The 25,967-nt window shown below is 38.9% G+C and overlaps 1 protein-coding gene across 1 annotated transcript in view; it reads left to right on the top strand.

The window, feature by feature from the left end:
* The first annotated feature begins 665 nt into the window (after positions 1-665).
* The window catches only part of FAT3 (FAT atypical cadherin 3), a 445,851-nt gene continuing 420,549 nt past the window's right edge, over positions 666-25,967 (top strand). Inside the window, exon 1 of the mRNA XM_063430785.1 lies at positions 666-681. The gene's annotated coding sequence lies outside the window, so the exon portion shown is untranslated. The remainder of the gene's footprint in view (positions 682-25,967) is intronic.

Here is a 25,967-nt window from a genome sequence, read left to right as displayed (position 1 = left end):
GCTATGTTGTTAATTTTTATTGTAATCTTTTTGATAACGGTTTAAGAATGTGTCATTTGAGTCTACATCACACATAAAGAGTGAGCCACCAAGCTATTGCCATCATGGACATACTTGAAAATGAGAGAAATCTCAATGTATCCATCCTGGTAAAATAGTTTAGAAATAAAAAGAAAAAAATGTATATAATTTGGATATTTGTCTAAAAAGATTAAAAATCTTTGATTTACATATCGAAGCATCAGTGTCTGCTATGACCACTTAGTGTATGTTTGTGCATACATACGTAAAATATTGCAACAGACTTTTTGTTGCATTTTACACTTCCACTGAAAGTCACAATTATCTGTGTCTATATTTATATTCCTATTATAGATAAAGTAGGAAAGATATGTCTTATATTCATACACTGACTGGCAATTTGAAATATTTAGCAGAAAAATCTATGTGGTATATTTACTAAATCTTTTTAATATATACAAAGATACGTACCACGACAATTAATTCTGTATATGAAATAAATTTTTAAAAAATTGTCTGTGAAAGTCCATCTTTAACAGAGTTTCTAAGAATTTGGCATGTTCCATTTTTTTTCAGGGGCTGGAACCTAAATCAGAAAATCTTGATTTTGTCATACTTTTTCTCTGCGAGGGCTATACATTTTCCAGAAACCCTTATACAGTAAGCAATGTTGTGGTATAATTTTTTTTTAAATCAATTTGTGCCCAATTCTGAATGTTTCCCATAAACCATAGCTGTGTGGGATTATGGGTAAATACATGTGCCCCTCTCAAACCTGTGATAAAGTTTTTTTTTTCAAATCTTTATTTATATTTAAGAACTGTATTTACTATCTAAAGGATTACGGCAAGGAGCTTATTTTTTTTATTGTCATATACTTACAAACATTCACAGATATAAACATATAGAGCAAATAGACACATCGAATAGCTATTTTATTTTCTCTGTTAGGAATATATAATTATTCTGGACCCGCAATTAAAAGAAAACCACCATTGTTTGTAGATACTGGTTTTAGGCAAGGGACGATACATATCTAAATTCCAAAACCACATTCTGTATCTGTGTACTTTTTGAATGATCGTTGGGCAGGAAATGTTTTTGGAACCAGTGAATTAATTTTCTGTGTTAAATATAAGCTGTTTTTTGGTTTTTTTAGGTTCTGCAAATAATGCAGAATTGGCTAGAAATATAGTAATGATCCTCAGCCCTCAATACTAGACATTTTTGTGCAATCCACAAATGCTATGTTCTCATAAAATCAATGGGTAACAAAATCCCAACGTCAGTTTAAAATTAACATATAATCAATGAGTCATTGTCTGGCAGGCACAATGTGGTGGGGTTTCTTTTCTCTCCTAGTCATCAATTCGTACAAACCACATTACGAGCAGGGCAGACATACATATTTCCCACAAGTTTATATTTTCTAAATTTAACGTTTTTTAAATACACCATTTTTGAGCTACTTGTTTTTTTTTTTTTTTTTTTTAAAGCACAGACATCTTAAGAATAAATGAAGATGTGGTTTGTCATTCTTCTGTCCCCCAAGCTTCTAATTGCATTGGAAGAGAAGTCAGAGTGGGGTACAGAAATTTGCCTAGGACACGCCATTTAAATGGCGTGGCGGATTCTTTACTAAACAAATTGTGATCGATTATACTACCGAGGTGAAAATATAAGTTAATGTTCGAGGTTGTCAGCTCTCTAGAACTAACTGTTTTCTGAATAAATTCGTAGTCCGCCGTGAGTCTTTCTTTGGAGAAAAGAGGTTTTTCAGTGGAATTCTAATGGCTATGATGAATTACATGTATTGTTTTATTAGCTGTCTATACGTCTGTAAGGCAATGTAACATACGGAGATAAATATGCGTGCATGCCCTAAAGGCAACCTTTCTATTATTGAAATATGTTATACTTTTAAAAATTATACATCTTCCCCGTTGGTCCACTAGGTTTTAAATACATTAATACGCGACCATTATATAACACCAGGTATGTCAGGGGTGTTCAATCATTGCCCTCGGGCTGTTTTAATTAATATGCAGCTTCAAAGAGTGGATCATAGTTAACATCAGCACAGAGACAATCCAGGTTTACTTCTTTCCACACTCAATTCTTTTTCCTGCATTAAATCCATGCCAGTTCTAGGCTACTGTGGTCAATCAAATTCCTTTTGTGGTTTGTCATTACCAATTCCTCCATTATTCAATTACAGTTATTTATATAGTGCCTACATATTTTGCAACACTGTATTCTAGTCATTCCTCTTACATGGCCCATTTACATGACCAGTATTCCCATACAATGCCATATGACCCCATTTATGTCTTTCACCGCCATATTCCCAGCCCCCCAATGTGACATTCCCTGTATCACCTCCCCATTGATATTGTGACCCCTATATTCATATTTTTAGCAGGGGTGAATGGCCAATGGTGGCTGGTCACTTACCACATATTTAACCCTCGTACCACTGTGTGTTCTGTGTGGGTAGAAGAGACAAGATCACCGGGTCTTTCCCAGTTAATGGGGGTCTTGAACTTTGCCTATGTTTTTTTAATATATTAAATAAATAACAGTAATAAATAACTAATAAATAACTAAATAAATAACAATACAATAATGTATTGTAATAAATAAACATACAAAGCACCATAACCACTATAGCCCACTGTATTGAATATGGTGCCAAAAGAGCCCTGTCACGTCACAGGATGAGTAGTCAGACCACTTAAGAACAGTTTGTTAAATTATCTGGGGGCAGCGGCATACCTGGAGCATTTGGCACCTGGGCCGGATCTTATATTTCACTCCCCCCCATCCTCCTCAGCCCCCCAGCACCCATTTTTAAAATGTAAAAAACACCCACAAATTTAAAAAAATGTTTTATTTATCATTGAGCAGTGTTTGTATGTATTTGTTTTTTATGTATTTAGCACTGAGCAGTGTTTGTGTGTTTGAATGTAAGCATATTTTTGTATGAAGTATGCGTGAGTGAATGTAGGGGTGTGTTTGCATGTAGTGTTGGCATTTAAATGCAGGCGTGCATTTTTGTGTAGTGTGGTTTTTTAATAAGGTGGTGTGTTTTTATGTAGTGTTGATATTTGGATGCAGGGGTGTATTTGTGTGTAGTGTTGGCGAAATGCTGAGATGTATTAACATATACACATATAATACACACACTAACACACATGCAGATACATAGACACACAGATGCACACACTGGCACATACAGATACACAGACACATAGATATGCACATGCAGATGCATAGAAACATGGTCTTGCACAGATACAGACAAACACTGACACACATACAGATAGAGACACACAGATACAAATACACATATAGATAAAAACACACACGCACACTTAGAGACACACATTGACACACATATACAGAGACACATAGGCACAGACACACATACAAATACAAATACACTGACACACAGATACAAAAACTGAGACACAGATACAAACACAGACACACAAATAGATACACAGACACACATACAAATACACAGACACAAAGGTATAAGTGTGTGTGTTTATTGTATGCAGTGTGTTTGTGTAGTGTATGCAGTGTATGTGTTTGTGTATGTTATGCAGGGTGTGTGTGTGTGTGTAGTGTATGCAGTGTGTGTCTGTATATAGTGTGTATGCAGTGTGTGTGTATAGTGTGAATGCAGTGTGTATGCAGTGTGCGTGTATAGTTTGTCTATGCAGTGTGTGTATGCAGTGTGTTGTATAGTTTGTATGCAGTGTGTGTATATGCAGTGTGTGTGTATAATTTTTCTGCAGGATGTATGTATAGTGTGTATGCAGTGTGTGTGTATGCAGTGTGTGTGTGTGTATGGTGTGTATGCAGTGTGTATACTGTGTATGCAGTGTGTGTGTACGCAGTGTGTGTGTATGGTGTGTATGCAGTGTGTATACTGTGTATGCAGTGTGTGTGTGTGTAGTGTGTATGCAGTGTGTGTGTGTATGCAGCGTGTGTATGCAGTGTGTGTGTGTGTGTGTGTGTATAGTGTGTATGCAGTGTAATTAATCCTTACTCAGTTTGACTATTTAGATTGGGTGGGCACCCCTGTAACCATAACCACTACAAATGACTGTGATAGTAATGGTACTTAGAATGTTCCAATATCACTGCTCTTACATCCTCCAGGCATTTAGCTATTCTTGAAGCAGATTATTTTACCAGTAGTCTATTGAAGATCTTTTCCCTTGTTCTTCATCAGACATCCACCTGCAAAAAAAAAAATGCATTTAATTCCTTATAGTAAAACCTTATAGCTGGGAAATATCTAGGCAATTTATCACACTTCCCATTGGTGTCTATGGAGACAAATAGATGCAATAAATTGCTGCTGGTAATTTTTTAACACTTGCGATAAACCTATTTCGCAATAGGGAAACAGAGAACATTTGTATCATTTCAGTTGTTTTCTAACACATTGTGATAAGTCCCTATATTCACAGGATATCAGTCAATACAACAAAGTGTTTTTCTTTGCTAAAAATATTACCAATAATTATAACATCTAATGGTTCTTTCATACAATGCACCAAGAACTAGATTAATATTTGACTCTTATCGATTTATAATTTATATTGATTTCTTTCATTAAATAAATTCTGGCAGCTAGATTTTCCAAGAGTGATTAATCTGTGTGGGTGTTTTTGTTTTTCAAGAAAATTTCCTTTGCATTAAACTGGATAATCATATACGTGATGGTATACATTCTCGGAGCATAACATACATTTTATGTTAAAGGGGAATTCTAGTAAGCACCATGACAACTGAAATGCTTTATTTGTGCCTATGGACACTGTCCCCAGTTTTCTGTCACAGCATTTTGGATTAGAGTCACAAACTCCCATAGAATAGCCCCTCTGTCACTGATATAAATGTTACAATGGGGCTCCGAGTGTCCCTTTAAGTTTAGTGTGCCAAGTCTCATTTCAGAGACTTCTAGATTAGTTACATATTTCAATTTCTGGGTATGGACTGGGTGAATATGCTTTATTGCACAATGATCTGAATTGCTATAAGGTTTACAAATACTATCTCCTGGTTATTCTACTTGAAAACGAGGCTTCATCCTGTTGTCTACATTCCAATTTTTCATTGAAAATAAAACGTGATCTATATGTTTTTTGACTATTTAAAATAAAATAATAAAATAATAACAAAGTATTTAAAGGACCACTATAGGCACCCAGACCACTTCAGCTTAATGAGGTGGTCTGGGTGCCAGGTCCAGCTAGGTTAAACCCTTTTTTCTATAAACATAGCAGTTTCAGAGAAACTGCTATGTTATAAATGGGTTAATCCAGCCTCTAGTGGCTGTCTCATTGACAGCCGCTAGAGGTCTTCCGCGTTTCTCATTGTGATTTTCACAGTGAGAAGACGCCAGCATCCATAGGAAAGCATTGTGAATGCTTTCCTATGGACTGGTTGAATGTGCGCACGGAGAGGAGAAGGAGAGCTCCCCGCCCGGCACTGGAGAAAGAGGTAAGTTTAAACCTTCCTCCCCCTAGAGCCCGGCGGGAGGGGGACCCTGAGGGTGAGGCACCCTCAGGGCACTATAGTGCCAAGAAAACGAGTATGTTTTCCTGGCACTATAGTGGTCCTTTAACTAGGGAAGGTAAATGGTACATTCAGATTACTGTGGTTTCCAAGTACGTCCTGGGGATCTTACTTTTGCCCAAAATCCAGGGATGTTACAATTACCCAATTTAATGGTACTCACTTGTTATTATATAGATTAGGCATCTCACCAGCAACGCCCCAGATGTTTGAAAGTCAACTTCCACAATTGTCAGGCCATTTATTGCATTCAAATAATTCTGTGAGCTGTAGGCCATCAACTGGGGGGGGGGGAGGGGTGGTCGAGGGGAGGAGGAAGTAACGTTTTAGATCTCTTATACAGACCATAATCAAAACAAACAGTAGAAGAATATGGTCAAAAGGAAATGTTACTTTTGTACCAACCACCACATTTTATTAAATCCATAGTATTGATCAGCATTTACCTTCCCATATACCTTCCCATTCCTAAATGGGACAGTGCACATAAATTCTCCTAAATCAGATATTGGGAAAGAAATGAATAAGATACTGGCACATAGCGAGACCAACAATTTTTTTTATATATATTTTTTCTTTTATATAAAGTCCAGAATGTGTCCATATGCACAATATAGAGCCCATACAACATTGTTCAGTGTTTTGCTATTTTGGAATAGAAAATGCTCGTAAGTCGAAGGATGAGATTTTTTTTTTCTCATAAAAATATTTACCCTTTATCACAACTGTGAGGTTACAGACAAAGCAATATACTAGTAGTTGTACAGACAAATATCTAAGCAAGATGACGTGACCTGACAGATATAACATTCTAAAAGGGTGAATGAGATGGAAACGAACGGTAGTAAATGGGAATAATGTTTTAATGGTAAGAAAATGTACAGACACCATAGACAATACCGCACAGTCTAAAGGATGCTACGTTGAGACATGCATGCATTGTTTCAGCTGGCACAGTTCATATATGTAATAAATTAGTTTGCCCTTATTTGCCCCATTTTATGTTTTCAAGGGTTTCAGTAAAATTAAACACCTGGTGCATACATACTGTGATATAAAATAGTTCTAATTGTATAGTTTAATTGATGTATTTACTGTAGCTGGGTATTGTGATGTCTATGAATGATTGTTGGCTTTTGGCCTGTATTTTCCAATGAATTGGGTCCATTAGAAAAAAAAAAAACCTATACGTATTGCCAGAAGCCATAAAAGAAAGGTGGAGTGCATGCTACACTAAAGAAAATGAAATATATTCCCACCAGGCGTGTAGAGAATACCTATGAATCGTGCACTGTGGGTGTTTGTGGACGTAGAGGGAACGGCTGCCACGGAATATCGACTTCTTTTGATGTAGCAAGCATTGTATAGCACGTTATATGGTGACATTTCTACAATAGAGAAATGAATGGAATGATATGAACTTTTAAAAATAGATTTTAGTAAAGCTCATTTAAGCAACACCTTTTCAACATATTCCTGAAATCAGCTAATTGTTTGGAAGCAAACATTTATACTTTTAATTATTATCGTTTAAATGTAAATAAAGGGATAATTTATCTAAAACAGCAATGTTTACATTGCAGGGTTAAGACTGCCTCTTTCAGACAGCCACTAGAGGCGTTTCTTAACTTTTCACAGGGTTTAACTCCGTGAAGTGATGCTGGATATCCTCACAATTTGCATGAGGACATCCGGTGTTTTGAAAATCGCCATTGAATCAATGCTTTCCTACAGCGAAGGCCTACTGCGCACGCTGTGCATGCATATTAGGTTGCCCCCCCAATCGCTGATGTTGGAAGAGTTGGAGAGCGATCCAGTGCCAAGGGACCTCAGTGCTGGAATCAGGTAAGTATTGGAAAGGATTTTAACCCTTTATTTGCCGTGGCTGCAATGGAAGAGGGACACTATTGTGTTAGGAATAAATACAATAATACTATAGTTCTACTTTAATTACTTTCATGGCTGTGGTTGGGTGTGGATGGAGCAGTGTTACCTGGGTGAGTGGTGGAGGGGCTAAGAGACATAGCAAGGAGGTTTGATGGACATAATAATGAGGAGGTTGATAAATACAAGAAGGGCAGATAGACACATGAAGGGGGCTACACAATCGTTTTTGAGAGGTGTGACCCAAAAGTGAGATTGAGAGACACAGAGATAATTTTAAGAAATGCAAATAAGGGATTGAGTCTGTGGGATTCGTGGAGAGATCTTAGGGACACAGAGAGACACAAAACAAATGATACAGACACAGGAGACACATGACATGGGGTGTTGAGAGGGAAGCGGCAGAGAGAAATATAATGGGTTAAAGAGTTAAATTTAAGCTATTAACACATGATGGACACTGTCAGCAAGAGCAACAAAGATGGGACTGGAAGATTCATGGAAAGTCTGAGGAGCACAGAGAGCTGTGAGACACAGGTGGAGGTCCAAGAGATGCAGAAAGGGCTTAAGACACATAGAGAGACAGACAGTGGCTGAGAGACACAGAGGGAGTCTGAGAGATACAGGGAACTGAGAGACACAGCGAGAGTGTAAGATACAGTAAGATAGTCTGAGAGACACTGGGGTCTGATAGATTTGGAGAATCTGAGAAATACAGAAAGAGTTTGAACAATATAGGAAGGACTATGAGACATGCGTGAGCAATAAAGAAATTTATGAAACTAAGCAAAAGGCTCTGCATTGGGCGAATCTAGTTTATATATTCTACTTACACTGTTTTTATGAACATTAATCATTCAAGGAGCAAATAAGCCCAGATGCGTTACTATAGTGCTATTTGCAATATAATTGGGATTTTTCAATGTCGGAGATAGAAGATTGGCAGTGCAAGCAGAGCAGAAAATCTAATGGTTGAAAGACCCCCCTAGCTTATTTTCTATAGATTGAAGAACTGATGGGAAAGGTAGTGTGTTCGTACTATGGCTGTGTGTTCAAACCTCCCCCCCCCCTCCCCCCCACCCTTCCCTCATTCATCTTACAGCTGGCTGTTAATATTGCAGAGGAAACCAGAATAGATACAGAGAGATAAGCTATATTTGGTGGCTGAATATTGGATGAGAAAGTAGAAAGTTTAATCATCCTTTTTTTCATGCAGACAAAGATATGTATTTGATGTTTAGAATGTCTTTAGATTAAGCAAATACACATAGTGATGAAATATTAACCCTTAAAGTCCTACAGGAGTGAGTCCTTGATGAGCTAACGTGCGTCATGACCAAATTTACAAAATTATATTGAAAATAAAGCGTCAGCGGCTGTAATAGAAGAAGATAAATATAATCAGTGTGATGTGAAAAGATGAATTTCTGAAAATACTGAAACAAATCCAAAATTCTATCCAGGCAAATCATTTTGTCTTGTCTTTATCGTGGTTGATGATCTTTGAATACCGGGCGTCATGGAAGTGAATTGTTCTCTGAGCAGTGTGAAAGTTTCCAGGTACATATTGGCATATTTCACATATTGGGATGTAACTCTCTCTTTTACTTGTTCCTCACACTGTACTGCACTGGTTTTAAAAGGGATGGAGCCCATATTAGGTTACTGTGGCGAAACCAACTTCGCCACTGTGGGCTGGAGAAGCCTGGCTGCTAGCCTCCTGCCCGCTGACTATGGCCCCTGGACATATTGCACTTTAAAGACTATATTTGGGCATGTACTAATTTATATTGCTGCTACTGGCCCTTTAAGAACTGTCTGGGGACCTATTGAGACTTTGGGTAACAATACCCTTTAAGACTATGTCCCCAGACCTGTAAAATAACTTGTTCCTGGCTCTCTCCCACTTGGTTCAGTAAATAGGGCTTACTGAACCAAGTGCCACACAGGCGGACCACCCAGAAGCTAAAGTGTGCAGGCAATTTACCTCCCAGGCTGTGAGGTTACTGCCGGTCAATTGCACGTGGCGGCGGCCATCTTGGTTTCCTCGAATACGGTCAGCGGTGTATGCTAAAGATTCTGTGGAACTAAAATCGGCTACACATTCTGCCGAACACCGCTGACCCTTACCTTCTCCCATACGGAACTTGCAGCTCCAGAGACTAAGTCCCGTTCAAAATGGGACTTAGTCGTTTTTCGGCATGAAATTGACCGACCGCACAGCCCAAATCTATGGAACTGTTTTGGGCAGGAAATTGTGCTTGCGGTCGGTCATAAAGGACTTCCAGCTAACTTTTGATCCACTGGAGGGATTTGGCTGACTTTTGGAAGTGTTTATGTTTGATGGATGCTGAGTCTGAATATGCAACTTTTATTGAAATTTGATGTATGGTTTTAAAGTTACAGTGTGTGTGTAAAAACTGTATTTTTATTGTATGTAATAATTGGTTTAACTGTTAATCTAAGGGGAGGAAATGTGTGGGAGGTACATCCCTGTGATTGGTTAATTTCATCCTCCCCCTGGGAGTGTCCTGTATGTACTTGTTTGTAATAAAAGCCAGACTGGGTGTCCCAGTCCTCAGTTCCTGCTTAACCCTCAAAATGAAGTGTCGTCTCGTTCTTGGGGGGGATTGGATTGTAAGCTGACTGCCAAGAGTGTAAGCCGATTGTATGCTTTTCTTGTTCAGCTGTTCCAGTTCGGAGTGTTATTTCGTATCCAGATCGGGAGTGTGATGTTCTGCAGTAGCTGTGCCTGTATCCAGAAAAGGGGATTATCGCCTAAACGCATTTTTCCCCTTTTATGCTGAAACGGACCGTTACAGTTACTCATAGACCCTATGATCTCTGTGGCATCTTCAGGGATTCTATAATCTTTGTGGCAGCTCTGGGGACCCCATGATCTCAGTGGCAACTCTGGGGACCTCATGATCACCGTGGTAGCTCAGGGGACCTCATGGTCATCATGATAACTCTGGGGACCTCCTGATCTCTGTGGCCACTGTGGGGACCTCATTATCTCCGTGGTAACTGTTGGGACCTCATGATCTATGTGGTAGCTCTGGGGACCTCCTGATCTCTGTGGCAGCTGTGGGGACCTCATGATCTCCGTGGTAGCTGTGGGGACCTCATGATCTCTGTGATAGCTCTCGGGACCTCCTGATCTCTGTGGCAGCTGTGGGGACCTCATGATCTCCGTGGTAGCTCTGGGTGTCCGCTGTGCTAGGTAACATGCGCAAAGTGCAGGCGTCCATGTAAAAAGCAAACACAGTGGAACCTGATACCATTGATCCCAAAAGCTCACTCTGCACTCCCTTCCTGCTCCGGAGGCAGGATAAATTTATTTAGCAGGACATATGTGGTCCTTGGGCTGTGTGTTAGACACCTGCGCTTTATAGATGGTTCTCAATTAAAAGTTTTGCTTCATTTTGATATAGGAAGGTTATCTCTGCTCAAGCAGCTTTCACAGCTAATACCTGATGAGAGATAAGACTGAGAGGGAGCAGTAGTAGCCATTGTGTTCTGCTGAGAAGAGGGGGCTGCAAATTACAGATGGAGTTTTGCATGACAAGATTGCTGAATTTGCTTTGGGAGTAGTTATCTGATTATAATAGCTTCAATTGAGTAATCACTCACTATTCCTAGGATAGAAGTTAGGTCAGAATAATTGGATCCCATCATTGATTGCAGGTCCCCACTGGGGACTTTATTATACTAAATAATGATTTGGTGGAAGAAAGTGACGAAGAAAATAGGTCTTACGTCCTACTGAATACAGCTGGAATGCCATAGATACCAAGAACAGTTAGAGCCTGGAAACAGATGAAGTGGTACGTTCTGTTTCATTTCTAGAATACTAATCAGGTTATTAATTAGATCATGCTGAGTAGAAGTGCTTAGTGACAGAATACGTGAGGATTCTGATGTCATAAATGTAGAGGAATGCGAAATGTATCACACTACATGTACTGAAAATCACATTTTTCGTTATTTTCATTTTCTTTGTTCTGCATTCCTATTTTCGAATTGCTGTTGCTGGCAAATAAAAAAAATAAATTAAAAAGTAAAATAAAACATGGGCATAAAGATTTCAAGATCTCATCTCTATACATTGTGGTCCCATTCTTTTTAGACATACAAGTAGGGCACTCAAAGCCCATTGATGAACTGCTTATCAGTGAGAACAAATAGGCATACATTCTATTGGCTAATGAAATGGTTGGTGAACTAAAAACCATGTTTTTCATGTCACAATTCTCGATCTTCCCTATGCTAGTGAGTTGTTATAACACAGCAGGTTAATGTACCAACTGTAGCTAGTGTCTTTTCAAACCTTACGTTTACAGGTGATGTTACACGTAGGGCCAACTTGGCCTTTGCCTTTTCCATTGTTCTGTTGTATATTAAATGAGTAGCAATGTGCTGTTAATAACAACGCCCATTGAACAGAAGCTGATAATGTTCAGTGCTCTCGAGAACTAGGGAAAGCATTGAGGAGAAATTAAATATTGACTTTACAAAATCATTTTCTGAAATGTTTCCACTGAAAATAAAGAGTATATAGGCAGGATGAGAATAAACGCACAATTTTCTATATACCATCAGATTGCTTTGGGAATATTTCTATACAATAATGGGCATGTTTGGCTGTTTAGATATGTAACTGGGTCGGATGATAGAACTTTATAGATTCTGCATTTCTTTATTACGAATTTGTTTGTCTCAGTGTGTTTAAAAGACACTCACATACTGATAACTGATTTTATTACATTCTATAATTAATTGCAACAAAATATTAGAAACTATGAGAACTCTGGGAACGGAAAACGCTCAGAGAGACCTCAGTAGCTTGTCCTTCGTTAGTCCCTGCTCATATCTCAAACATGTTTTTGTGAATTTACAGAGAGAACCTATACCATTTGCATAGGGCAGTCCAGATTAAAAAAAATGCTATTTATTGATAAAAATAAAATGCAAAAAATATATAATTATAATTATAATAAATAAATCCTTGGATTTATGACTGCTGATTCACAGGCAATCAGAAGCAACAGAAGCAGTTTAATTTGGTGTATAGGGTCTGATCGTATTCCTTAAAACCTTGACCAGAAAGAGTTTATAGACAAGGTAATTCAGCTCCCAGCAGCAGTTTCATTTATGAGATCTCATGAGTGGAGCTGCCAAATAAGCTATATTGTGTTTTTTTTAATATAGCAGTGTTCCTTCCGGCTGATGACTGCATAAGGACACAACAATGGTTCAGGCTTACTCAGAGTTCCAGACAGGAGAAGAAAGTACTTATACAGCATGTGCACATCATACATAGTTACACTATCACAGAAGGAAATATAGAGTTTTCCTTTAATATCATAGGTAGTTGCAGTGATTTTTGCCAATATCTACAGTTATAAGAAACTACGTACAAGTAGGAAGGGACAGGGGGCCTCATTGCTATGAGCATTGGTTGTTTTGGTGCATTTCGTGTCCCTATAATATAGTCTTTTATAGTTTTTTTATAGTGTTAGATCATAATCTGGAACCTTCTTGTACGTTTACAGAATAAACATTATGAAAAGTAATTTATTCCCTCAATTGATAGCACAGTCTAGACAGCAAACTAGTAAGCACATCGAAGCTTGGACGTTACATTTACATGTACTTTTCTTATAATTACAGGAAATTATACAATTACTTTGCTGCTGCCTGCCTTACAACGCATAATTGAATAAAATGAGTACTCTTAGTACAAGATGGAGTAAGTTATATAGTACTCTTTGTGCCCGTCTAGGACTTGGTGCAATAGGTCGAATAGTTCTCGTGATGGGTATATTATTCAATTATCTAAAGAACTCATACCAATGACTATAATTGGATTGTGCCAGATGTTAGCACTTCGAATGATGCAAAAATTGGTGCAATAATAGGCCAAATGTCATCTAGCCAATATTTTGTGGAAACCTTCAATATGGTATTAGTTAAACAAGAGTAGAGTAACAGACTTCCGTGTTCCTGAGTATATGTTATTGTCTGCAGAAACATTCTAGACTACGGCATGACAGTAAAGTCTAAGAAATCTCTCCAATGAATGGCTTATTATTTAATGTAAAAAACATTATTGGCATTGAACCTTCACTTCTCCAGAGGTTCTCTCTGTTTTCTTCCCATTCCAATTCCACGACCTAGTATCTGATTTTCTAATCAACCTCAATATGCAGCATTCAGAATTCCATGGAGAAGTTCCAAGTTTGGGTAGAGAGAGATGTAATTTGGAAACATTTGGACTTACAATTCCTAGTTTACATTCCATTTTTGGTATAACTTTACTTGCAAACCCTGACAATTTTTTGAAATGTTAGGTAATCTATCAAGAGGGCAGTGGTGTAAAGCCAAAATGCTACAAGACGCATTTTCTATTATAATCCAAGTTCAAGGGATACTATAGGCACCCAGACCACTTCATCTCATTCAAGTGGCCTGGGTGCAGTGTCCCTGTGCCCTTAACCCTGTAATGTAAAACTTTTTAGTTTTAGAGAAACTGCAATGGTAGCCGTGGAATTTGTATGAGAGGGCATGGAGAGTTAATGGTGTAACTGCAGCAGCTGATAGCATGTGAAGGTAATAAGGAGGTGATTGGCTCTGGTTCCCAACAACTGGGAGAGCATGCTATATAGGTACAAGGAACCAGGGTGAGAGCTGAGCCGAGTAAACTTAAATGGGCTTCTTGCAGGGGTGGATGTAAAACATGATTAGGTTTGTGTGTGCGGGGGCAGAGGTTACTATAGTGTTAGAAATATAACTTTGTTTCTTTAACTAGGGTTATGGATACTAAACAGCAAGTTTTTGTTTTAAGTGTGTCTGTTACAGAACGATAAAGCTAGATATTTTAATACATAATAAGCTGTAAATAGAATAAACATGGCATTGAATAGCTAGGTGAAAATTAAATATCATATTTTGGCAGATCCGTCAAATGAAGAACTATTAAAAACAAGACCACAGACTTAATATTTTTATAATTTTAAAATTTAGATTTAAGATTTGGAAATATATTATTAATTATTATTATTATTATTATTATTATTATTATTATTATTATTATTATTCATAATGATGATACACATTTCTAAACTTCCTGAATTTATTAGTCCCAGTTACAGAATACTGTTGAAAAAATGAATACATCCAGCAAAAAGGTACTCTGGATTTGGAATCATCTCCCGAGATATTTTTAGGGTCTGGACATGAATTCTGTTAAAACGTGGACTGCCCCTGGGATTTGTTATTATAAAAATCTTGAGGACAAGTTTTCCTATGGGCAAATATTTATCAGTAAACATCTAATTTGAAAAAAATTTAAAAATTATGCAACATATGTCAACTTTCAAAACGGTTATATAACTGATAAAAAATTATCCACCTAGTTGGATATGTAGGGTATCTGTCGTGTCTGTTTTGCGTGGGCAGTTGTAATAATGTTAAAGTTGAGAAAGGTGTGGGAGGGATGACTTTTTTTATAAAAAAGATAGAAATAGAATTTAAGTGTGTAATTAGAAGCTGAAAATCAGATCGTATATGAAGATTCCTGGTGGAAAATGATGGCAAATGTGGAGGGCAGGTGGGAGATTTGGCAACTTTTAGAAATTATTTGGAGAGAATAATATGGAGAGTATTTAAAAAAAATGCTATTAAAACCGCTTTATCTTCCAAGGCAACTTAAAATCACATATCTATATTGGTGATGGGGATTTGGTTACACCATAAGGGCTGTACAGCGTTACGGAATTTTCTGGCGTTATATAAATAATAAAATAATAATACCATGTTAAGCCCACCACTCAATCAAAGTATACGAGAGATTTGGTAACTTTAGGGAAACAATATGAAAAACTATTAGGAGGGACTTACTACAGCTTCTCAAACTGAAGAAACATTATATTCGTAATTATTCGTGTACCATAGCTATCAGGGGTATCTCATAGAAAAATCACTCTGATATTATGTAAAAAAAAAGAACAGCGCCGTGGTCTCGTAAATTACCCCCACCGCCAAGTTTGTGGCAGGTTAACACAAGCTTTATAATAGTAATCTCGGATGTTAGATGAATATTATTTGTAACTGAGCTTATGCAATGTTTTTAGTGAAAATAAGTCACGGTGGAGGCTTTCAAACGACTGACAGAATGACATACTAATACATTTTATGGTAGATATTTAGCTCACGCTAATAAATAGTATTTTACATTTCCTGCTAGGTTATGGAAAGGTACTAATTCACAGTAAAATCATGCAGATTTCCGTGCTGTGAAAAACACATATGGGATGAGAGATGCGGACTTCCATTATAGCTGTGAAGATAGAAGCATGGATCCGGAGGGATAACAATGTGTATTTTCATCCATATTGATGCTGATAGAAATAAAACCTTAGTTTACTTTGAGCTCCTTCTTCTAATAATTGTACCGATAATTTGTTTGTGCTTATTTGCTGAAAACAATTTATGCTCCGGGGAAGACAGGAGCTGCAAGCAAAAATCACCCATTCTGAGATTAATCATTCAGAGGAAAGCTATACATATTTACTTGGTATACGGTAGAACTCTGAAATTGTTGATCTAATTTATTTTTATCCTTTCCAATCAAGGGCCCACTTACTTATTACTAGTTTCCTAGGTAGCTCTGGAGATTACCCACGATGATTGTCAGATTTATGTCCCGCACCCTGCCATGTATTCAAAAGTTTTATTTCTGCTAAGTAATGTGTAAAATACTCAAATTCAAGGTTCATACGTCACTGAAAAAAATTGTAAATACCTCTAGCCTGCAACATCTTTTATGTAACTGAGAGTAATTGTATTTATTTCTTCATAATGCACAATATTTAAGCGTGTAGTATATCTTGCATGTTTACAAATCTTTGAGGAGACTTCTATTATATCATACATATAACAAATATTAACTGAACTTACATTTTACAAATAATGCCTTATCTGAAACACAATCTGTCTAATTCTAGCTTTCACTAGGTAGGACATTTTTTTCACAGCCTTCTATAGTGGTTATAGTGCCAGGAGGGTTGTAGCACCATCCCACGTTATAGTACCATTGATAGAGTTTTACAATTTGCCGATTGACTTAGTCCCCCCAAGCGCCATCACCACTTCTGGTGATCTCCTGCAGGAGAAGCTGGATGTCTCCATAGAATGTAGAATAAAGCATGGCCAATGCAGGACCATGCTCATTGGCTAAGAGCACTTATGTAATTGTGCATTGTCCTATAGAGCTAACCGGATTCTTGGGCTCTGGCCACAGGCACCTGGTGGGCCTCAGATAAGTAGTCAAAACATACTATAATAGTTTGAGGATCCACTCGTGGTTATAGTGCATTGATTATTCCATTGAAACCCTATAAACCATCGGTGCCCAAAAGGTAGATCCCCAGATGGTTTAAAACTACATCTTCCATGATGCTTTGACATTCTAAAGGCTTTCTAAAGGCATGCAAAGCATCAAGGGGGTTGTAGGTTTCCAATATCTGAGGATCTATCTTTTGGGCACCCCTGCTCTGATACTGGTTCTGCATTTGATAGTGAACCTCTAGCCCTCATCCCTTAGCTCACAGACTGAGCATCATGGAAAGTGTATACCTGATCACAATTTCCTTGGAGTCTATTTTATGAAATTATTTATATAGAGTTTCCTGTGAGCTTTCTAAATATGCTGATTTACAATTCTTTTCAAATATTGACCCTTAAGTAGCGTGTCATTAAAACTCTTAAGTCACCATAGGGACCACTTAACCTATAAAGAGTCATCCACTCAAGTGAGTTTCTACCTCGATATGATGCCTTTCTGCTCTGCTAGCTCTCTTGAGTGGACAACCATTGAGTATTTTTATTGATCTGATGTCACAATAACCTAGATGGACAGTTAGACGTTCCCATTCACAAAATGCTAACAGAAGCAAATGTTAATATGAACTTCCCTCTATAATGCACTACGGTTTTTCTAACGAGTTAAAATGAACACTTACCTACACAAAACCTCATGTATCAATGCATAGTGCAGGGGAACTGCTAGAAATATATTTGCTTTTATGATACATGACATTTTCATGTATATATTATTAAAGCAGGATTAGATACGAAGTACCCCTGTCTCTGACCAGCAAACTGTTGAATCTGAGACTGGGGTGACGGGCCAGGGTGGTGGTACCAGTTCCACCTAGATTGGGCTTGAACCCAGATATGGATAAACAATTTACAAAGGATAGAACAGATTAGACAGCTCCCCCCACTCTCACTTGCAGAGCCAAGCAGAGGGAGAGAAAGAGCTATCAATCCACCTGGTATGTTAGAGAAAAAATAAAGCAATGTTGAATATAGAGATATGCCTACAGTTAAGTCCAAGTAACTAGGTATCTAAAGGTTACACACAACAATATTAGAAACACTAGCAAGATATGTATCCTGGCATAAACAGTAAAAACTGTAACTTTATTTGAGCAGACTAGAGAAAGGATACATTGGGCAGTGTCTAATAAATGTTGGTGAAAACAACTGCGAAATTCCCAGTGGATATGTTCAAACACCAGAGGGTAGGAATTAGAGCATAAAAAATGCTATACTATGTAAACTGTTCGGTGTCCACATAGGAAAAACGAAGGGAAAAACGTAGTAGATTAGATACCTTTGAATCTTACAGAGGTTGGACGGTTAGGTAAAGAGGGACAGAGTTGCACAGTGATAAAAAGGACATCAAGTGTCCATTGTACAAAGGCTTAACAGGATAGTTGTGGGGTGTAAGAGGTTAATCGGATGTATGATGGTTTATATGTTAGAGTTAGGTTACAATACCCAGTAATCCTCTAAATCTCATCTCCTATAAACTCCCCCCAACACCTTCGTGGGTGTTCTATCGCTAGTAAGCCCTGCAGACTGTCCCCTTGAGCTGCCGTTACACTAGTCCAGCTTGTAAGTTCAAATGAACAGACATCAAATTAACGAAAAAAGGAAAAATAATAAAAGTGATCAGAAGGGGATTCCCACGTGCATAGTGCTCAGTGAGTGCTCAGTGAGTGAGGAATCCACCTGCAACGAAACCCGACGCGCGTTTTGGAGTATGATACTCCTTCGTCAGGGGCTAGAATTTGCCGCCCGGTCTCCCCTCGGTATTTAAATGTAGGCTGGCCAATCCCTGAAGTGAACGTCAATGACGTCATTGATGACGTGTCGCTAGTGCGATCACGTGTGAGAAGGGTGGGCGGAGTGAACCGCTACGTCAGAATGATTGGCAGCCAAATGTCCCATTGAATTACTTAACTCTCCTGTTAACGAAGAACGTTTGAGAGTTAGGTATAAGCTCCATGGTGGACAGTGGAGCATAATCAGGCTGGTTGGCAGCTAAATGTGCCATTCAATTACCTGACTCTTCTGTTAACAAAGGACATTGGAGAGTTAGGTATAAGTTCCATAGTGGACAGTGGGACATAGAGAATCTCTCTTAACTATCAGGACAGTGTGGATTATCTGTCTTGCTACTGATTCCAATTTTGTGTAGATATATGCTACAAATCTGCACACCATTTAAAGTATACTTGGTTAGTTGTAGATATATACGATGAGAGTTTTGATTGGGTTTATTATTCGCCACTATGTTGTCTCCATTATTTAAAGAGGTATATATCCTATTATTTGGTATCTTTTAAGGGGTGCAGAAACTTTTTATCCTTTTCAAGGTATGGGCTCACCTTTTGTGAGGACGAGTACTTATTGCCTTTTACTTTCTGTAGAGACGAAAACAGAGTATTAACTCCTATGTCTCAACATAAGAAAAAGAATATGGGGTTAAGTACACCAATGTGTGTTCTTATTGATATTTAGTCCTTCATCTAGCGGTGGGCAAGGTTCAAAGGAGATGGAATCGGCCCAGATGGTGACTCTGTCTGTCAAGGTAAAGACAGGGGGAGTAGTGAAGAGAGAGGGGGGGGGCGGAGGGGGGAGGGGACAGAGAATCCTTTTAGATTAGTGCTTGTGGTGATTAAAAAATTGTATACCTATACGTTAAAGAGTATACATGTTCATAAGTAATTGGACTCGCTAAGATCTGGCAATAACTATATTGCTCTAGATTCAGAGAGATGTTATTTGTAGAGACTTATTAAATAAAGGGGGTATATGAAAACCCTTCGTTAAGTCCCCTAGGGGACAATGTTTTTAGGCGGTATATCCAATAGCATTCGCGTCTTCTCAGACGTTGATCCCAGTTGCCTTTTCTCTGGTCTGGTTTGATCAATTCAATGCCCAGAAATTTGAGGACATTAGGGTCCCCATTGTGGGCTGTTTTGACGTGTCTGGAGACAGGAGTTTCGATATTCCTCGTGGTCTTTACTGAATTAATATGTTCGAGGATCCTCTTCTTGAGGGGTCTAAAAGTCTTCCCTACATACATGAGTTGACATTGGCATGTAATGAGGTAGATTACTCCTTTAGAGTTACAATTGAAGAAGGATGAGGATTCAAAATTTTCTGTACGGGTGCTGTCACTGAACGTTTTGGAGTTTGTATTTATATGGTTACAGGCTTTACACCTTCCACATTGATCAAACCAGACCAGAGAAAAGGCAACTGGGATCAACGTCTGAGAAGACGCGAATGCTATTGGATATACCGCCTAAAAACATTGTCCCCTAGAGGACTCAACGAAGGGTTTTCATATACCCCCTTTATTTAATAAGTCTCTACAAATAACATCTCTCTGAATCTAGAGCAATATAGTTATTGCCAGATCTTAGCGAGTCCAATTACTTATGAACATGTATACTCTTTAACGTATAGGTATACAATTTTTTAATCACCACAAGCACTAATCTAAAAGGATTCTCTGTCCCCTCCCCCCTCCGCCCCCCCCCCCCCTCTCTCTTCACTACTCCCCCTGTCTTTACCTTGACAGACAGAGTCACCATCTGGGCCGATTCCATCTCCTTTGAACCTTGCCCACCGCTAGATGAAGGACTAAATATCAATAAGAACACACATTGGTGTACTTAACCCCATATTCTTTTTCTTATGTTGAGACATAGGAGTTAATACTCTGTTTTCGTCTCTACAGAAAGTAAAAGGCAATAAGTACTCGTCCTCACAAAAGGTGAGCCCATACCTTGAAAAGGATAAAACGTTTCTGCACCCCTTAAAAGATACCAAATAATAGGATATATACCTCTTTAAATAATGGAGACAACATAGTGGCGAATAATAAACCCAATCAAAACTCTCATCGTATATATCTACAACTAACCAAGTATACTTTAAATGGTGTGCAGATTTGTAGCATATATCTACACAAAATTGGAATCAGTAGCAAGACAGATAATCCACACTGTCCTGATAGTTAAGAGAGATTCTCTATGTCCCACTGTCCACTATGGAACTTATACCTAACTCTCCAATGTCCTTTGTTAACAGAAGAGTCAGGTAATTGAATGGCACATTTAGCTGCCAACCAGCCTGATTATGCTCCACTGTCCACCATGGAGCTTATACCTAACTCTCAAACGTTCTTCGTTAACAGGAGAGTTAAGTAATTCAATGGGACATTTGGCTGCCAATCATTCTGACGTAGCGGTTCACTCCGCCCACCCTTCTCACACGTGATCGCACTAGCGACACGTCATCAATGACGTCATTGACGTTCACTTCAGGGATTGGCCAGCCTACATTTAAATACCGAGGGGAGACCGGGCGGCAAATTCTAGCCCCTGACGAAGGAGTATCATACTCCGAAACGTGCGTCGGGTTTCGTTGCAGGTGGATTCCTCACTCACTGAGCACTCACTGAGCACTATGCACGTGGGAATCCCCTTCTGATCACTTTTATTATTTTTCCTTTTTTCGTTAATTTGATGTCTGTTCATTTGAACTTACAAGCTGGACTAGTGTAACGGCAGCTCAAGGGGACAGTCTGCAGGGCTTACTAGCGATAGAACACCCACGAAGGTGTTGGGGGGAGTTTATAGGAGATGAGATTTAGAGGATTACTGGGTATTGTAACCTAACTCTAACATATAAACCATCATACATCCGATTAACCTCTTACACCCCACAACTATCCTGTTAAGCCTTTGTACAATGGACACTTGATGTCCTTTTTATCACTGTGCAACTCTGTCCCTCTTTACCTAACCGTCCAACCTCTGTAAGATTCAAAGGTATCTAATCTACTACGTTTTTCCCTTCGTTTTTCCTATGTGGACACCGAACAGTTTACATAGTATAGCATTTTTTATGCTCTAATTCCTAGCCTCTGGTGTTTGAACATATCCACTGGGAATTTCGCAGTTGTTTTCACCAACATTTATTAGACACTGCCCAATGTATCCTTTCTCTAGTCTGCTCAAATAAAGTTACAGTTTTTACTGTTTATGCCAGGATACATATCTTGCTAGTGTTTCTAATATTGTTGTGTGTAACCTTTAGATACCTAGTTACTTGGACTTAACTGTAGGCATATCTCTATATTCAACATTGCTTTATTTTTTCTCTAACATACCAGGTGGATTGATAGCTCTTTCTCTCCCTCTGCTTGGCTCTGCAAGTGAGAGTGGGGGGAGCTGTCTAATCTGTTCTATCCTTTGTAAATTGTTTATACATTACAATTTTTCTACTTTTCACATATTTCGTAGGAAAATCTTTAACCTCTAGAATGTAAGGTCATTTGAGCCGGGCCCTCAACCCCCTCTGTTCCTGTTCGTCCAACTCGTCTGGTTACCATTACTTGTCTGTAAGCCCACCCATTGTACAGCACTGCGGAATTTGTTGTTCCTTTATAAATATTAATAATAATAATCATAACCTACCCGTGAAACTGAGTTTGAATAGATATCAGGGATATCTCAGTTGGAAATGTTTTAAGTTGCATCTAACCAGCTCACTTAACTGTTACCACCATGCATTTGAATTCTGACTGCTATGTGGCTGCTTTGTAGTGCTTTAAAACACTGTAGCGTGCTTTATAACTGGTATAAAGAGAGGAGATGGGTGAATATGTTCCCAAACATACCTGGGTTTTTGTTTGTGCTTTATTTTGTTATTTACTGTTTGTTTTGATTTGCTTTTTGTATTGTGTATCGAGCAGATGCTGGTAGAATTCATGTTACCATTCAAGCAACGTATGTCTTATCTGTGACATTATTGCTTAAATATCATAAAATCGACGCTAAAAGTACACAGGTGATGTGATGAATAAACCTGTCTTTTGCTACAGAGCTTTTGTGAGTGATTTTTTCTTTTGTAGTTGCTTAGGTAAAAATAACAAAAAAAATAACTACTTCATTCAAAATGGAGAAAAATCATAAACACGCTTCGAAAAATAGTGAAATTGTCATGTAGAGAGTTAAGTGCAGCCATTTCTATAAGTGCTCCAGTAAATTGTGTATGTAACAATCTTCGATTGAGTGCTTGGGTGTTATTAGAGAGAAACCTGAAGCCGCAGAGTTTGCTGTAGAATCAAATTCCCATTATCCTTCTAAATAAGCCTGCTGTGTGAGAGGTCAGTGGGCCGAAAACTGTCCAGCTCTTTGTATTGCGAATTGTACCACGTTCTAGATGACAAAAATTGAACACAATGCATTATCTTATATGAATGGTTCTGTTATCCCATTTTTCTACAGTTCAGAAGTATCTGTTTAATTCAAATGCACTTTTTAAATTGAAGCTGAGGGTGCTGTGTGAGGGTGCTGTGCGTCTGAGGGTGACGTCTGTGTCTGGGGTGCTGTTTGTGTCTGAGGGTGCTGTGTGTGTCTGAGGGTGATGTGTGTGTCTGAGGGTGCTGTGTGTGTATGTGTCTGAGGGTACTGTGTGTGTGTGTGTCTGAGGGTGCTCTGCGTGTGCCTGAGGGTGCTGTGTGAGTGAGGGTGCTGTGCGTCTGAGGGTGCTGTCTGTGTCTGAGGGTGCTGTCTGTGTCGTAGGGTGCTGTGTGTCTGAGGGTGCTGTGTGTGTGTGTGTCTGAGGGTGTTGTGTGTGTTTGTGTGTGTGTCTGAGGGTATCATTGGGGGGGGTGTTTCTGATGGTGCTGTGTGTGTGTCTGTGGGTGCTATGTGTGTGTGTCTGTGGGTGCTGTGTGTGTGTCTGAGGGTGCTGTGTGTGTGTGAATATTTTTTTATCTAAATTTAAATATATTTATTAATTAAATAAGTTATATCCCCCTTCCCTTCTTACCTTTAGCCTGGGAGCGGGGGGGGGGGGGGGGGGGGAGGGGTTGCCATGGAGGGGGGAGCCGTGCTGCCATCCATCCCTGGTGGTCTCAGTGGTGAGAGTGAACTCTAGCCTGCGGCAACGCTCAGAATCCCGCAAGAGGAACCTGGCGGAGCTGCTGGCTAGAGCTCCCCAGGTCCCATCCTGCCTCCCTCCAGCCGCATGTCAGTGCCTGTGGACCGGTGGGGAGATCTTAGATCTCCCCACCGGCCCACAAAGGCACACAGTAGGGCCGGCGCTCGGCCCACCAGGCATTTGCCCAGTATGCCCGATGACCAGTCCGGGCCGCGATGGCCATGGGCCGAGGCCAGCAGGGGAGATTACAGGATCTCCCTGGCCGGCCCATGCAGGTCCCACGCTATCCGAACGCCGGCCCTGCTGTGTGCCTTCGTGGGCCGGTGGGGAGATCAAAGATCTCCCTCACTGGCCCACACGCACTTACATGCGGCTGGAGGGAGGCAGGAGTGGACCCGTGGAGCTATAGCCAGCATGGGCCAGCCGGGGAGATCCTGTGATCTCCCCTGCCGGCCTCTGCTCATGGCCATCACGGCCCACTGGGCATTTGCCCGGTATGCCCGATGGCCAATCCGGGCCTGTATATATGTATATGTACAGGCCCGGACTATATGTATACATAGATTTTCTCACCCCCTCCTGGGTGATATGTTTATTCATAATTCTCTACCAGAGGCCTGGGAGTTTGAGGGTTTTGCACAGTATCTTAGCTGTTCCTAGAACTGCACTCTTCTATATATATACCAGGAAACGTTTAGACTGAGTGCTTATATAATGTATCAAAGATTAGCAATACGTTGGTCAATTTATTGTTAAAAATATATATTTTAAAACAAATCCTTTTTCTCCTATACCAGTCAATATTGGTTAATACTGCTTTGTATAATAAAGGTATTATCCAGGCTTTGTTTATAAGTATAAAGCTAATTTAGGTCACAAGCTAATTTGAATCATTGTTTTTTTTATTTTATTAAGGATTGTAGGTTCCAGTAACTTGTAAACCAACCAAAATGGTTTAGATTGTAAACTCATATGGGCAAGGTCCTCTTCACCTACTATTCACGTATGTCAGAATGAATTATTCCTCTTGTTTACCTATTGTACAGCGTTGCAGAATATATTGTGTCTATAGAATTAATTGCAACTTTAATAAGTTTCGGCAAATATGCTTCTTGATTGTTCTGAATAATATTTTTTTTTTATTGGGGTTATCTTTGTCTATATCATGCAAGTCTGTTGTCGTCTCACCACAATGCATTGTTTTGTCAATAAATCCCATGTGTTTTCATGGTATGTCTCAGACTTTAGGATATCCTTTATACATGCTGGTGCTGAAGCCAGGGTTTTTCCCTATGGCTTCCTGATAAGAAAGCACTTATAGCAATAAAGAATCCAGTGTCATCATTAGATCAGTTTCCAACATGAAGAAGGTAACTGTAGATTCTGAGAATGTTGCCACTGACCTGAGATTACGGGTAAAGACTAGGATCCAGGAACAGATCCCGAAAGTTCCCAGGTATACATATGTCTCTCCTTGACCTACGTAACCCTAGGTCCTCAACAAACTTGGCCACCTGCCTCAATTTTTCAAACACAATCCTAAGCGTCAATTCCTTGTGCTAAGTCAACAACGGTCACATTTCTGCTATCTGCACACCTTCAATCACTTCTTTTCTGATTCTCTTTCCTACCCCATCATTTTTTGTTTGTTTGTTTGTTTGTTTGTTTGTTTTAAATATTTTTGGGAAAAACAAATTGTGCAATATAGTTTTGAGAAATTTATATTCAGAATTTTTTCAAAATTCTTTGAATAAAATGTGATGTAGTCTGATATAATTTATATTTAACCATCTTAACTGAATAATTAATAATGTTTAGTAGTTGAGGATACATTGAATAATTGTGTATCGTGATGAAATCAAAAGCAATTTTGATAAAAGAAAAATTTGATATTTTTTTTAGAGACAAAATTTCTAAAAAAAAATGTAATAAGAACAATTTATATTCAAAGTAGTACAAGGACCATTTTACATTACAAATTAAGCATAGCACCCCACAGTTGTTCTCTAAACAGTTCCCCGAAGGTTTGTTTTGTGTAGTCTAAATAAATAGTTGCGTTAAAGTTGAAGTTCATGGACCTGTAGTTTTTTTCTAACCCTAGTAAAGTATGTCACTCTGTAACAATTAGTTCTACAATGTAACCACTCTTT

This window comes from Pelobates fuscus, chromosome 1, assembly GCF_036172605.1.
Source record: "Pelobates fuscus isolate aPelFus1 chromosome 1, aPelFus1.pri, whole genome shotgun sequence".
Classification (NCBI taxonomy): domain Eukaryota; kingdom Metazoa; phylum Chordata; class Amphibia; order Anura; family Pelobatidae; genus Pelobates; species Pelobates fuscus.
The sequence above is the reverse complement of the archived record's forward strand: the minus strand, read 5'-3'. Positions and strand labels throughout refer to the sequence as shown.